Raw genomic sequence first — 15,254 nt, 5'->3', positions numbered from 1 at the left:
TAAAAGTTGTTTATAATCTATTGCTTCCTGCATTGAAGGGGCTCGCAGAGCCTGCCAGAAAACACTGCACTCTGTTGTTATTGCCACTGTGGGGTTTTTTACATTTTCACCCAAGGCCAGGCTACAGAATCAATAGCCATGGCTAATGGCAAATTATTGACAGTTATCTCAGGATTAACTCGTTCCTGTATACAGGCCTAGCTCACCCTAGCAATATTTAAGATGTGCTGGTTCTTGAGCAAAAGAGTGTTTTGCTGCCCTGGTTGTCATGAAGTTCTTGCTTTTCCTTCACACATGCAAGCCCCAAGAACTGGAACTACTCAATTTCAGAAATCTGATGTAAATCAGCTGATGGTACCAGACAGCAGACTTGTTTGCAGGCTCAATGGTCCATTATCTGAAAGGATAACAAGAGTAATCCAAACCCAGTAGATGAATCAGCAATATGAAATCAACTTTTCTACCACCAAAAACAAAGAAGCAATTCACAACAGATCAGTGTGGATGTGCCAGAGGCTTTGAACTTAAACAAATAATAGCAGTTGTAAAATACATTTCTTTATTATTAAAATCCCCTATTTTCCCCAAAACATCAGTATGTCCACCATAATCTTTCCTTTTCCTGTGAATGAGTAGTCCTGGGATCAATTTTGGATGATGTGAACCATAACCCTTAAAATCCTTAAATGACTGCTCACATCTGTATGACTTCCCCTCACTTGAAAGGGCCAGAAATGCAAATGAATTAATCCACAGGATGAGCTTGATGCAGAAAAATGTTGTTTACTTCGGTGTGTTTTGAACAGTTCATGGTTACCCCCTGCTTTGAAACAAAAAAAAAATGCAAAAGCCATATGACACCAGAGAAAAAATTTCAAGACCTTTTAGCAACTACTGGAATTAACCTGATGAACCCAAGCCTTGCCACAGGCAAGGTAAACAAATTGACCCTGTGACTTCCACATAGCTTTGCTTTGCATGGAAGTGGGAGATCACTGGCGTCAGGAGTTTCAACAAGAGAACTGAGGCTCTGTTTGCTCGCACAACAGTTCTCTTCAAAGGGGAAGGAAGAAATAAAATGGCGTTAAGTAATCAGTACGGTGAGGGCATTTCCATTTCAATCTACAAATCTGCCTGAGTTGCTTTGACTTTGTCTTTGCAGCAGAATTTTTCTGGGCCTGGCATTCTTGAGTTTCAGCCTCCAAAGTCTGGAGCAGTGTTTGAGTTGAACCATATGGTTGTGCCAAGCTTTTTGGGCTGCGTTAGGTGGTGAGCTCTTCTGTGAAGCCACATCCCACAGATTTGAGCATTGTACTGCGGTATTTGCCAAGTTATTGTGGGATACTTGCCTTTGTCCCTTGATCTGTCTGCAAAAGTTAACGAGAAGTCTCTGGTTTGTCGTGTCCTCCCTTCCAGCGAGTGCCCAGTTGTTCCAGCTGTTTGCCTTTGTGCATCTCTCTGGACGTAAGGACTGGGTAGGTGATGATTTGGCTGGAGGCCACTTCAGCCCTGCCTTGTAACCTTGACAAAACAGTGCTCAGCAGCTCACCCAGGCTGAGACATGGCAGAGCAGAGACACTTGGCCTGGGTTTCACCAGCTGTGGACACCCCAGTGCTGGCTCACTCTGGACCACAACAGCACGCGCAGAACAGTAGGACTGTATCAGGCTGCACCTTTGTGTTCACCAGCTGTGACTCCAAAAGTTTGGGAAGCCCCTGGACTTCAGTGGGACAAGACATCGGTTCAGAAGGGGCTGTCATTAGCCTCGGGAATTTGGCTATCCCAAAACAGCCACGGTTGGTGGTTAAGTTGTCTGGTGCTGGCAAACTGCCCGCTCTTGTGCAGTGAGGATGACCTGTTAGGCAGCTCTTGCTATGGTTTATTGGCAGGGTGTGTGGCTGAGTTAACGGCAGCAATTGGAAGAATGGCGTTCCTCAAGAGTGCTGGAGCAGCTGACAGCACTGGTGTGTCCAACATTTGTCTTTCACCAGCTCACAAAGTATGTCTGAAACAGAAAGGACAATACCAGGTCATTACTGAGGCACAACCCAAGCTCCAGTAGAGAGCTACATTCATAATGCAAGGTTCTCTGGTAAAGAGGGGCATCTCAGAGTATTCTGGCATCTGTTCACTCCTGCAAGAGGAGATTTATCTCTCCTCTGAGCTGTATCTGTTGCTGGTCTATAGCTGTCCTGATTCCTGAAGCCACCATTTGAAGAAATCAGGTTTAACTGCACCCTGAAGAGAGATGGGAGTTGTACCCCATAAATGAACAAATGCAAACCATACAAAGTGCAACATGGCTATGGGCTGTACCTCCAGCCAGCTGAAAAGACCACACTCCTCTCTCCTGCCTCATCTGGGCATCCCCACCCTGCCTTTTGTGTACAAAAGGTTTCACCACGCGTGCTATTTTGCCATGCACAAACATTCTTGGTTTTATCCTGCTTGTGTTTTTGTTGCACTCCTTGCATGGGTTTTCCAGTATTAATGCCCCTTAGTCACACTGGAATTAGCCAGGTTTCTTTGTATTTTTCTCCTCTCCCCAGAGGGTGTGTGGAGAGCAGAGCAGGGAGAAGTACAGCCTTCATAAATCAGGAGGCTGAATGAGCTTTCACAAGGTAAAAGCATTGTATAAAATAGATATTTTAGGCCATGATATGTAGGGGTTTGTTTCATAGGCTGGAGTTACCTTCAGGAATGAATCCTCCCATTGTATATAAAGCCCATCTAACTGCTGAGAAAAGAGGGCTTTTTGAAAAATGCATTTCATCATATAATATTTACATTTGCTTTACATTGTTATGGGCTTATGGACTATTTGGCGGCCAAGACTTTTGAATAGTTCTGTTTTTCTTCTTTTTTTGAAAGCTAAAGAGATCCTGTCAGATTTGGAAGGACCAGGAGTTGACCTATTGTCTCTATTTGCCAAGTTGGTGCTAATTCCTTGTGCAGGATATTTTCATAAACAAATGCCTCAGTAAAGTTGGTTTGAAAGGAAAAAGAAAAAGATAACATGAAAATAGAAGTGGCTGGAGCCCAGCACCTGGCAGTACAAACACGTGCAGCCCAGCAGAGGGTGAGCAGCCCCTTGGGGAAAAACCTCTGGGCACTCCAAGGTGATGAGTAACCCCTGCCACGGCCATGCCCTGGCAGCCACAAGCCATGAGTCAGCCCCCCTCTGCCAAATTATAAGGGGGAGGTTGGTTTAAGTGTCCTTAGGCTTTAAAAAATAATAATACATGTGGGGTTTTCTCTTTTTGCTTGCCTTTCTGATGTTTGGACCCTTGACTCTGCCTTCTGCTCATGGTTTCCCATTTCTCTCAAAATGACTTTTTGTTTTTGAACTGAAAGCTGACGTTCTCATCTAATCACTCCGGGAGCTGGGGCTTTTCAAGCAATAAATATCACAAGCCTGGCAAGGAGCTCTGAGAGCTTGTGTTGGTGATTGCTGCAATAACAACCTTGGATGTTTACGCAGTGTAGAAAATAGTGAAAAAAACAAGCTTCAGTTTCAAGATATAAATCTTCCCCATTGTGAGAAATAGGTTCAGAGAGCTGTTTGTTTTAATTAATAGTTGCAGAATGGTGAATAATGGCCCAAACTTTCACCTAAATCCTACAGGAAAAAAATAAAAAACAAAACCAGACATTAAAAACTTCTTTTAAGATATGAAACTTCCATCTAGCTTGTGGCTAAACATTTTCAAGTAAGAACTTATAGCTAGACTCCTGAACTCAGTTTTAATGAAGTGTCCTGATTTTAAATCTGGTTGTTCATTTAAGATCCTATATATAGATTTAGGAAATCTAACCTAAGCCCTCATTTTGAAAAAATATACCTTGGCCTCTTTCATAAATATATTTTTATATTCATATATATATATATATAATTAGAGAGAAGTCTGTTTCTCCAAAATTCCTGGCTTCAGGCCTTGACTTGGCACTGAAAAGAATATGTCAAGAGGTTTATGAAAAATAAATCTTTGCATTCCTCTAGCACCTTTCACCTGAGTATCTCAAAGCAGTTTACACCAAGGAAGAATTATGCCATTTTTTCTCTGCTCAAGCCTAGAGGAATCTGCAGCATGGAGTGGTCTGGTGACTTGTCCCAGGTTGTCACAGTGGGCTTTCTGACCTGACCCAAGCTAAGGAGGGCACTCAGTCTCCTGCTCTGTCCCTCCCTCCCCATCACCTTCCTCCTGCTCCCACCCTCGCTGCCAAAATCTGGCATGGCAGCCCCATGGGCTGCTGATCTCCTGCTGCTGCCTTCAGCACCTCCATTTCTCCACACATTTCTTGCATCCCATCTCCCTACACATTTTGGAAAATGCAGCCCTGACCCCGAAGGGTTTACAGGATAAATAAACATGATTTTGTGTGTGGGTGAGAGAGACGCAAAGAGAAGCGTTGTCTTGCCAACACTGCTCCCAATCGCTCTGCTTACGTGCCTTATGTCTTTCCCTCATTCTTTGTCTTTTTTGTTTATTTAGATTATACACTCTTGAGGCTGGGGATGCTGCCTCCCTCTCCTGCCTTTACCACAGCGCAGCTCCAGAGCTGGTTGGAGCCCCACGCTGCTACCACAGTACAAACAATAATAAATAAAACCAGCACTGTGAAGAGATTATAATTAGAGCTGCGCAAAACTCAGCAGTTTTGGTTTGCATTGGTTCCTCCCTGCTGAGTCTACATTGTGTTTTGGATTTGTATGCAAAAAACCCAAAGCAAAACTCTCAAAGTGCCAAGTGTGGCTGGGTCCAGGCTCAAAATCGTGCACATACCAGGGTGTTTTTAGAGGTTCCTCCTTGAAATTATAAATCTGCTCAAGAACTGAAAGGTTCTTGAACCTTTTCAGACTTTGGGGGCCAGGAAAGTTTTTGGTTTCATTACCAAAGTCTCTCTCAGCTCTGCCTAACATACCAAGTACCACACCATGCTGCCCTGTGGCTAACAAGATGATTTAATCTTCCCCAGCTGCCAGTGCAGATCCACTCATGAGCACCACATCTGGCTTTCAAAAACAGTGTTTCAGATTGCCACATTCACTGGCCATGCCCAAGTGATGTGGGTACATAGAGCTGTGTCCAAAATCCTGCTCTGACCCAGGGTATGGCACTGAAACCACTGTGAGCTGAGTAATCCCTGTGAGTCCCTGGGGAAGGCCCTGGGAAACGCTGCATAGGGCTGAGGAAAGCACAGCATTTTGGCTGGTACCACAGATGCGCCGGCCTTCACTATCCCCCCCTTGTGCACACGGGTCCTGCTCCCCTCTGCCTCTCTTGCCAGACCTGGGGATGGAGGTGAAGGGCTCGAGTGCCAGAACAGCAGTGATGGCTCTGCAGCCAAACAGCCCAAGGCTGGTTAGTTGGGCAACACTGTGCACCAGGGACAGGCCACAAAATCAGAGAGGAGGGGAAGGTCAGGGTTTCCCCAGACTGGGAGAGGCCCTGGACCCAGGGCAGATGTACACGGGACTCCACCTGGAGCTAACAGGGTATAGGAGAGCTTTCCAAAGAGCTGGTTGTCCATAAATACATCATACAAAAGCATTACAAATCAAGCCACTTCCGCTCCGTGCCCGCGATAAAGAGCAGCAGGCTCTGCAGAGCTCTGGCCAGGGGAGAGGAAATGTGGACACCTTGGACCTGCCCGTAAGGGTGCTGTGGCCTGGTGCTCCTAGCAGGACATCCAGCAGCTTGGGAAGGAGAGAACCTCCTGTCTCCCAGACTCCTCCACGATCTCTGTGAGCCAGGCTGGCTCCCGAGGCTCCCAACAGGACGTGTGCTTTTGGCACGTGCTAAGTCTCAAGTGTCTGAATTAAAGCTGGCAGGAGCTCTTGCATCAGGAAGTCCCTTCCCAGGCAAAACTTCAGGATCTGCTGCGCTGCAAGAAATTGTATTGATTTTGATGAATTTTTCAGGAATGATAAGCAAAAACAAACAAAGATTTGAATGGAGGTTTTTCAGTGTTTTAAAAATAAAAGGGGAGGGGATCATGTATTTCACAGTGATTTTTCTCTTCTGCAGATCATTAGCAAACAATAAAGGGGAGAAATTAGATTGCGTGGCAAAGAAACTATTTGCTTTTACCCAGGCTTGGCACAGTCTGGGGGCTTGGAGAATTTTTTCTTAATCTTTTTGCAGGACATAAAATCCACATCCTTATTAACAGTAATTAAAACCTTAGCTCAAATTCCTAGAAAAAAAGCAGTTTTGTGCCTTACCATGGACATTTCAGCTGACTGTGGCAGAGGTAAGGGGAAGAAGGGTGAGGAGCCCCATTTTTTTTGGTGGGGTGCACTGTGCCTCAGCTGGAGCACAGCATAAGACCCTCTTCTTGGGGCTTTTGCTTTTTCCCTCTGCTCCTGTGTAATCTGCCAGCAGTAAAATGGTCACTTCTGCATGGAGGAGGAGGCATCCGTGGCCCTGGGATCCAGACTGGAGGCAGCTCCAGCAAATAACCCAGGCATTTTTAAATATGGCTTAGACATATAGATTATATTGAGCCAGTAGATCAAAGTCACAGCTCATGGTGAGTAAAAGTAAATCAAAGGTTGGACTCGATGATCTTGAAGGTCTTTTCCCACCCTAAAGTTTTCTACAATTCTATCATAAGTAGATGTAGCTACTTATTGTAAGCAATTAAATCTGTGGGGTTCTCAGTAGTCACAAGTTTTGTTTTATTAATGACTTTTTAAAATGAATTTTATCACTATTTTATTAATGAATTTTAGCTTATTCCTCTTTTATTAATGGATTTGAGCTTTCTGACCTGAAAAATATATGTTTTCCCTCGTGGCAGAAATTTGTGTGAAGATCTCCATGGCTTCCCAGTTCCACCTCTAGAACCTCAAGAAACCCAGTAACCCAAAATCTTAATTAAACTGCAGCACTGGTTTAAACTGTTCTACTAAATGCTGGGACAGTGAAATCTCACCAGGCCATTCTCATATTCGTACACCTCCATGTTCATGTTAATACACGTCCCTTTTTATTGCTGTACTTTTTCTCTGCAATGATATATGAAAAAGAAGAAACATGGAGGAGAAAAGTTATATATATATATATATATATGGTATATACTCATCTCCCCTGGCAGCATTCCCTGCAGGATAAGGCTAAAGAGCTGTAAAAGTGATAGTAGTCATAGCTGAATATTTTTTTTCCCCTTAATTAACAGCACAGTGCCTTGCAACAGAAAATTGAGGCAGGTTTCTGCTGACTTAGCAAGTGCCTCATGAGGAAGAAATCTATCTGGCAATTATGGCTTTGCATCTCCCGCCCTGTCTCCTGTTGTTTGTGTAAGACGCTGGTGCTTCTGCCACAGGCTTCTTCACACAGCTGTCCTGTCACTGCCAGCTCTCATAGGTAATCCATCCAGCTCAGCAGAGTTCAAATAAGACACCTCCCTTTCTTCATTTTAATTAATGCATCATTTGAGTCTCCCCTGGGGATGTAGCCTTGCTGATTTTTCAAAATTCTCGCTTATTTTTCAAGCACGAAAGAAATGGAAAATGGCTGCTGTTGAGATTCTGCATTTGGGAAATTTGCTTTGCTCAGTCTTCTGTTCTCAGTCAGTGTTTTAAATGCCCATGGACATCTCTTTAGCTACAGAACATAATAAATTCTCTAGCTTGGGAAGGAGAAAAAGACACATCCAGCCAAATTCGTTGTCCCTGCAACCTCTTCTGCTGTCCTGCATACACGGTACTGCAGCTACAGCCTGTTCATGCACTGGTTTGTGTTGTCACACCCCACACATTGCTCAGACCCTTCCAGGTGCTGAGCTATCCCAGATCAAGTCAGGAACCGTTTCTTGCTGCGTTGTTGTTTTTCCTGCACTGTCAATGCCTGTGGGTTTTGCTGATCTGGGATAAAATGCTGTTGCTTGGTGTCACTGAACACAGATGGACACCCTCAGCACCAGGTCACTGTGGCCCCAAATGTGGATGAGGGAGTCCAGAGTCTACCCACTTGCCATGGTTTTTTCAAGAACTCATTAAAAATGTGTGGCAGTGCTGTTAATCAGGCCTGGACTACACCGTCAAGCCAGTAAAATCCATCAAATGACAGATAAGCCAGACAGGCTAAAACCAAAGAGTTCAGCAGAGCATGTTTGAGTCAGTCAGAATCAAGAACTGCTACACCCTCAGTCAGCACTGCCTGATAATATTTCACTTGCTTTGGGTTTCTGTGTTTTAATGAGGAAACAATGGTGTTTTGTAATCCTGGCTGTTTAAACACGTAACAGCACACTGTGCTTCTGCAGCTTCTCCCTCCAATCGCCTCATGAGCGTTGGGCAAAGTCCTGTGGCACCTTCAGAGCCCATGGGAGTTTCAATGAGTGTGTTGTGTAAAGACAACCCCAGGGACTCGTCCCATGCTGAGCAGAGAAGGAATGAGGGCACAAGTTTTCATTTAACCTGTTCGACAGCTCATGGTGCAAAGGCCCAGCTCTCACTTCCCAAGACCCTCACAAGTGAGCTTCTCCCAAGTTTCCTGCATTGCTTTCACTGAAACAGGGAACAGCAGAATGAGGGCCCAGGACAGGCTCCACAATCCCCAGGACATGTTGTGAGCTTGGCTTTTCTGACAGCAGCACAAATCTGCACACAGACCAACCCTTACTCTGGCTACAGGGTTTGGATAAAATGGTGTAAGCTGAAAATAGAGACCCAGACAGTGGCCTCCCAGTGACACTCTCTGATCTCCAGACAATCATCCTTTTGCTTCCTGATCACTTTTCTCTTCCTGGGATGAGCAGCAGGCCACACTTCCAGCCTTGCTCTACTGTGTCCATGTCAATCCTCAAAGAGCCAACACTAAGAAAGGCAAAGTACCACCACCACCTTCTCTTCTCCTGTCCTCTGCCAACAGGGACTGATCTTCTTTTTCCAACACAACTTCCTTCCTTCCTATAGCCAACATTTCAGCCCCCATATTAGATTACTCTTACCTTTGTGTTGGTCTGGGTATTCTGTTTTGTTCCAAGACTGAAACCTATCCAATTTCAAGTGATTTCATGTCAGAAACACAGGAAATGACAGATTATGTGATCCACGTGGTTAATATTGGTAAGGCTCATCCAGGAAGTGACTTGTCCTCAATGCACAAAGGCTGGGCTGGGGTATAGACTGGATTTTGGGTTTCTGAGCTCCTGGTCAAGTCCTACAAGAGCTGCCTGGAACTCTTCTAGTACCTACATGTCTCTCTATCTAAATCTCCATCACCATGATGCCTGTACTCCTCCCAATAACAGCACTCCCTCTCTCCCTCTCGCTTTGCCCTTCTCACCAATCTATAAGTAAAGATGAGCGGATAATTTGAAGCAAGGATTTGTGTGTGTGTGTGTGTGTGTGAATGGAGGGTAGTTGTGTATCAACACCTGTGATAAAGTGTGTGAAAGTTACCTTGGCACACACAGTCCATCATCTGTGTCAGGTCGCCAGGGCTGGATTAAGGGAATTCTCCCACTGGGTTCAGTATCAGCAAGTTATTCTTGCAACTCAGCTGAGAAGAATCAGTCCAAAGTGACCTCTCTCTTGCAGGAACTGGTGAACCTTATCTAGCCATGAGGCTGGTGTGGTTAGATGTTGTTCTCACGGAGGGGATTTATCTGAGCTCAAAAAAGCCAAAGTGAAGGCAAAGCAATCAGAGCATAGAAGGCTTGATCCCATCTCTTCCAAGGGTTAGGTGAGATGCAAACACCAAGTTCATCACACCCATCTAAAATGCTGAGTTATCGCACCCATCTAGTGAAAGGCATAAGGTCACTTCTTTCTCAGTGCTCCTTTGGTATCATCTGAATACTCAGTGCTGCTTTTCCTTCTTATTGTTCTTTCTGCCCAGTATTGTTTAGAGATTTAAAAATTAAATTAATCAGCATCTTGGAGCATAAGTTCCAAGGTGGCTTTATTGTGAAATTGCAGCGTGACTCACAGAGGCTGCAGATCCACCTTTGAGGCCAGCCTGGCTCTATTTTTGCCTGTTGTTTGTCTCCACGCTGGTTCTGCAGCAGGACTTGTAGCCACACAGTGCAATGAGCTGAGAAATGGCAGTGCGTCATCCCGGGTGTGGCTGAGGAGCGATGTCACAGAGAGAGATGGCAAGATTACAGGGAGGATCTGAGCAGGATCCGGAGGAGGGTGAGGAACAAAATGCCCTGCAACAATAGAAATACCCATTTATGTGTGTGACTCAGGAGACAGAGAGTTCTGCAAAGTCTCATTCACCTACTGGGGGGAACAAATTCCAAACGTCAGAAAGCACTGGCTGCAGACACAAAGACAGACAGGTGCGTGTGCAAAGAGCTGGAATGGGACAAGCTCTCACAAGGGTCCGGCTCAGCCAGTGGCCAAGTGCTGCTGCTGTGGAATGGCAGCTGTGGGAAGTTACCCTAGTGTCCACTCAAAGAGTGGCACCACTTGAATTTCTTGAGCCAGAAACAAGTACTTCTGGGAGCAGCAGAAATTATGCTGCCTGGTTTCCTGTGAGTCTCTATTTTGTGGTTGATTATCCGAGGCTAATAAGGGGCAAGAGCTGAATAAAGCTTTTCCTGTGGTCAGGGCATCCTGTGTGGATTCTCCAGGGTCTAATAATACAGTTCACCTTCCTCTTCTGCCTTTCCTTCAAAGAGGCTCTAATTTGGATGTCTGTCTTCTGCACAAGTGCCAAACTTCCAGAAATCTGTATGGACTTTATATCTGTAAGGACTCTCTGGCAAACATGCCTGAAGTTGGCCAGCTTCATCCAAAGCTGCCGTGGCAATATACACACAGATACATCTTCAGCCAAACCTCATTTGTTTAGGAAGAGAGGATTCATATTCAAAAAATAAATCACACCTTCCCCAAAGCAGTAGCACATGATCTGTGTGCTGACCAGGCCTGCTTTAGAAAGCCAGGGCTCAACTTGTGATAGTTGCTTAGCAGTTAAGCAAACAGCATCTTACACCAGAAACAGCAACCACAGACACAGGTCTTACTGGGGAGCTTCATCAGTGCAACTGTGGCATGGGAAATACAAAAATAAAATGCTCACCGAGAGGGTACCAGCAGGAAATACCCCAGGAGCACAGGGCACAGGGATAGACCTCTGTGCTACCATTGAAACAGGAAAGGTACATGGAAACCAAAATAAATGAAGCTATACTTAAAATAAAGATTACTATACTCTGGGCCGACAGAGGTTGTAACACCTGACCTAAGGATGGGTGGGGATGTTTGGGATAAAGGAAGGGAGGCCTGGAAAATTGTGGCATTATCTAGATAAGTTTCATGGAATGAAAATAAACAGCTGGTATCTGCTAAGGGGTACACGGAATAAGTCAAACAAGACAGTCTGGTGGTTCATATATTTTTTTGGTGTTCATGAAGAATTGGGTCTGCCAGAACAACTGCCATGGCAACGGAGCTTATCTAGGTTCTACTCATGTACCTGTTTACCAGACCTTTGAAGTTACTGGCAAGAGCTCCCCTGGTCTGGAGCTGGTGCTTCTGTGCTGTTTGCACCCTCAGCAGAGCCCAGCAAGGGGTGCACAGCTCAGTGCTGGGCCAGGGAGTGCTGGCAGTTGGCTACAGGACACTGATGTCCCCCAGTGAGGTGTTTCCCTGTGTCTGGCCACATGGCTATTTTCCTACAGCATCGTTGTAGAGTTGAGGCCAATTCCAAATCTGTTAGAACTCATCCCAAAACCAGACAGTTAATGGGATCCTGTTCATCAAAGCCTTCCTGTTGTTTAAGAGACACGACCTGCTAGTTCTCTGCTAATATGAATGCCAAAGTGTTTTCAAGAAGGATATCATGATAGATGGCAATTATTGCTCCTCAGAGACTTGAAAAATGGTGGTGTAGATATATTTCTGGGCATATGTGTGTATGAGTATTTAGGAGACTCCAAAAGCTTATCCTAAAGGTATAACCCTGCAAACTGTTGACCATTCTGGCTCTACTCCAGCAAAGCACTTAAATATTTGGTGGACTCAGGAAGATTCTTCACATGCTTCAAGTTAACACATCCATAAGCACTTCATTGGAGCGGGCTCAGAGGCTGCACTAGAGCCACACCTTGCACAAGAGAAATCTCCCCAAGCCAGTCCCAGTCTCTGTGGCTGGTGTGGCCAGTGGCTTCCTCACAGCTACCAACAAGCTATGTCAACATTGACATTGCCTGGCCTTGCTGAAGGGAAAAAAGTTTCAGTGGATTCAGCATTTCACCTCAGTGAAATATCTCCAGCAATACAAGCAAGGTGAGAGGGAGGCAGTTTTGCATGCAGTGCTGTAGAGAAAAGATTTTCCTTCCCAGAATCAGCAGTCTCTGGGCAGCAATAAATCCACATGCTAAAAAATAAAGCAATTCCTAAAATAAACAATTCAGGCTTCGAACTGTACAATAGGCAATTAGTTTGAATAATTGGGTGTAACTGTAGGCAAAGAGAAGCTACAAGACCAGATGTGCATATAAAGCTAAACATGGGCTTTACAGAATCTAATCAAATCAGTCCACCATCTGGAATGAGAAGAAACATCATGTGACAGACCTGGTCAACATGTGAAAATGGCACAAATTTCAGGATAACCAGCTTAAGCTAAATCAGTATGTCACGTGAGTCAGAAGTGGAAGTATCCATAAAATGGATCACACCAGTTCAACTAAATCACATCTGATTTTACTACATTAATACCATTTTCTCCTACAAACTGACCTTAGGTGACCTATCACAAATAACAAGCTGGGAGTATCAGAAACAAGTACACGCCGGTAGAAATAGCTCATGGCAGACTAAGGTTCATATGCACACTTCTATCCATACGAAATAAATCCTACCTATCAAATGACTCTTTTCCAAGCAGTTGGTGTTAAAACCCTCCAGGCAGGTGTGTTTAAGTCAGAGCTGCAGAGAGTGGATCCTGATTCATTGGAGCTACCTCGGGAGCAGGAGCTGCAGCAAGGGCTGGAAACAGAGGAGGTGGCAAAGCCAAGAGCACAGAGTTGGGCCACTGCTAGAGAAGGGGTGTTCAGTGGGCTGAGCTCAGGCTTCTGGTGGTTTGGAAACCCTAGGCTGGGACATAATGTTTACATGGCCCCAGATGGGCTTGACTTTGCAGTGTCAGCTGGAAAATATCATCACACCACCAGGCAAAGCCCTGGGGATGCCCTTGCTGAGCTCCACTGGGTTCTGGTGGCTCTGGGTTGTCCGTGCTTAGGTTTGCAGTTTGCTGTGGGATGAGGGCTGCATGGCAAGGAGGGGAGGTCTGGATATCTTATCTCCCAGGACAAAGCCCCCCTCGTGCAGCAGCTCTGTCAGCAGGGGATGGGGCTCAGCCACACAGAGTCTCTTCCATCCTCCACCCCTGCCAGGACACCTTGGGCTCTCCTGTGGGCTCACAGCTTTCTGCACTGCAGTGAGGCAAACAGGAAGCCAAAGTCAATCTAGCTCAACCAAAAGCAGAACTTGCTCCATGACATTTTGATTGGTGGCACAACTTGGGCTGCCCCTTCTCCCTCCTCCATTTCGTGCTGCATCCCTGGGACCAGCAGCCCAGAGGTGCTGCAGACAACTGCACCAAGGCTGCCCTGCTCAGCCGTGTCCAGCAGCCCGGGTAGGACTGCTCCAGGGAGGGACAGAGCAGAGCCTCCAGGAGGTGACAGCAACTCTATGAAATGAATGGGGTTAAGTTTTGATACAAAGCTTCACTGACTTGGCAACATGTGAGTGTGTTTGTGGGTTTACAGATTTACTCCAGTGCTCCAGCAGACCATCCTCCCCTTCTGCTGCTTCTCTGGAAACAGTTCAAGTCAGTGTGTTGTGCACATAATTGGTACTGGCTTTCCCAGCCTCCAGAAATCATATTAAAAAGATAGACAAAACCTAGGGGGAGGGATTTTTCTGGCCTAACGTGACAGGAGCTGGGGAGACCATGTGGCTAGTCCAACTGAGTTTTCCACACATGCATTTTGTTCATGGTCTGTGTGTGCAAAATATGTCAGGAAAAAAAAGCTCTCAGGGCAGTTAGGAATCTGTCCAGCATGTGGCAAATCCCCAGTATGACCCAGCCCTCCTCCTCCATCCTGCTGCCATTCCAGGGGTCTGTCTCCACAAGGCATTTCTGCAGCAGGAGTCAACTGAGGTAAAAAGAGGTATTTAAGCAACACCAGCTCTCACAAACGGAGGCTCAAAAGTATCCTCAAACAGCCCATAGGTGTTGAAAGCCAATCTAGTGCTCAAGGTGAAGGGGAGGGACACCTTGAGCTCCATGGGTTGAGTGACTTTGTGGCTTGCTGTGCCTCGCTGGAGCTGGTGGCAGGGCATTTTTATTTTTTTGTCTAACACTGCTGCATGTCACCATGGAGTCCAGCCTGCTTTCACAGGGGGATGTTAGAATAAACACACATTTCAACACTCCTTCAGCTCACCTCACAGACCCAATAACAACAGTGCAATATTTTAAACTGCTTTTGCAAGTCTCTTTTCTACAGGGCAGTTGAAAGGACATTAAAGCATTTTAACAATTTTATAGATCATCTCCGGCGCGCTATTGTGATGTGGGAGAACAGGAGTTTTGTTGCCATTTGCTCATGGACAGCTGCCAAGCTCACCTGTCTCCACCGAGCCTTCCAGGGCCGTATCACATCTCTCTGGAAACTCTTCGGCCAGCTCTGGATGGCTTCTCACTTTACTCATCTGAAAAACACGTTGTTCAGTTTAACCCTTTCCCAGCACTTGTTTGGGGGTGTTGCTCAAAACAAGCAACTTCTGTTTGGGCTTAGGGAAAGTAAGAGCTGTGAGGTAGATCTGGAGAAACCTGAAATCAGGACCCTCCTGTGGAAAAAAAAACCTTCACCCACATGAAAATTCCTCTAACCCTGCAAGTCATCCTACTGACTTCGGGCAAAGTGTCCACAGCTCTTCTTTTGCCACTCCCTGATCACAGTTACCCAGCCTCCAAATCTGACCCTTCTTTAAAAAGCCCCAATTCAACAAGGTGCTTAAGAATTTGTCTTTCTGACTAAAGTTTTACCAGCCTGGTTGCTTGCTTACAAGTAAGGCATACTTTAGAGCATCTGAAGCCAGAAAAGGGTGGCCTGAGCCTGTGTATAAAATACAAAGCTAAGGATTAGAACAGATCTGCCACTAACTACATTTTCTTATGGGCCACTTAATTTTGCAGAGTCCTGCTTCTAATCTCAAAAATTATCAAGAAAACCCTCCTGTGTGTACGGTTGACACAGGAGAACTTTGCAGTTTTGT

General features: G+C 45.5%; 1 protein-coding gene and 1 long non-coding RNA gene across 2 annotated transcripts in view; one reads left to right on the top strand and one right to left on the bottom strand.

Annotated features, from left to right (window-relative positions):
• The window catches only part of LOC125325234 (potassium voltage-gated channel subfamily KQT member 1-like), a 200,974-nt gene that overhangs the window by 181,394 nt on the left and 4,326 nt on the right, over positions 1-15,254 (top strand). The gene's annotated exons all lie outside the window — the stretch shown is intronic.
• On the bottom strand, positions 590-12,950 carry LOC125325236. The gene is made up of 3 exons (XR_007203246.1): positions 12,830-12,950; positions 9,414-10,165; positions 590-2,006 (listed from the first exon to the last, which is right to left on the bottom strand). It is a non-coding gene; the product is annotated as an uncharacterized LOC125325236 (long non-coding RNA).

Source organism: Corvus hawaiiensis, chromosome 4 (assembly GCF_020740725.1).
Source record: "Corvus hawaiiensis isolate bCorHaw1 chromosome 4, bCorHaw1.pri.cur, whole genome shotgun sequence".
In the NCBI taxonomy this organism is placed as follows: domain Eukaryota; kingdom Metazoa; phylum Chordata; class Aves; order Passeriformes; family Corvidae; genus Corvus; species Corvus hawaiiensis.
Note: the sequence above shows the minus strand (reverse complement) of the source record. Positions and strands in the feature narration are given on the sequence as shown.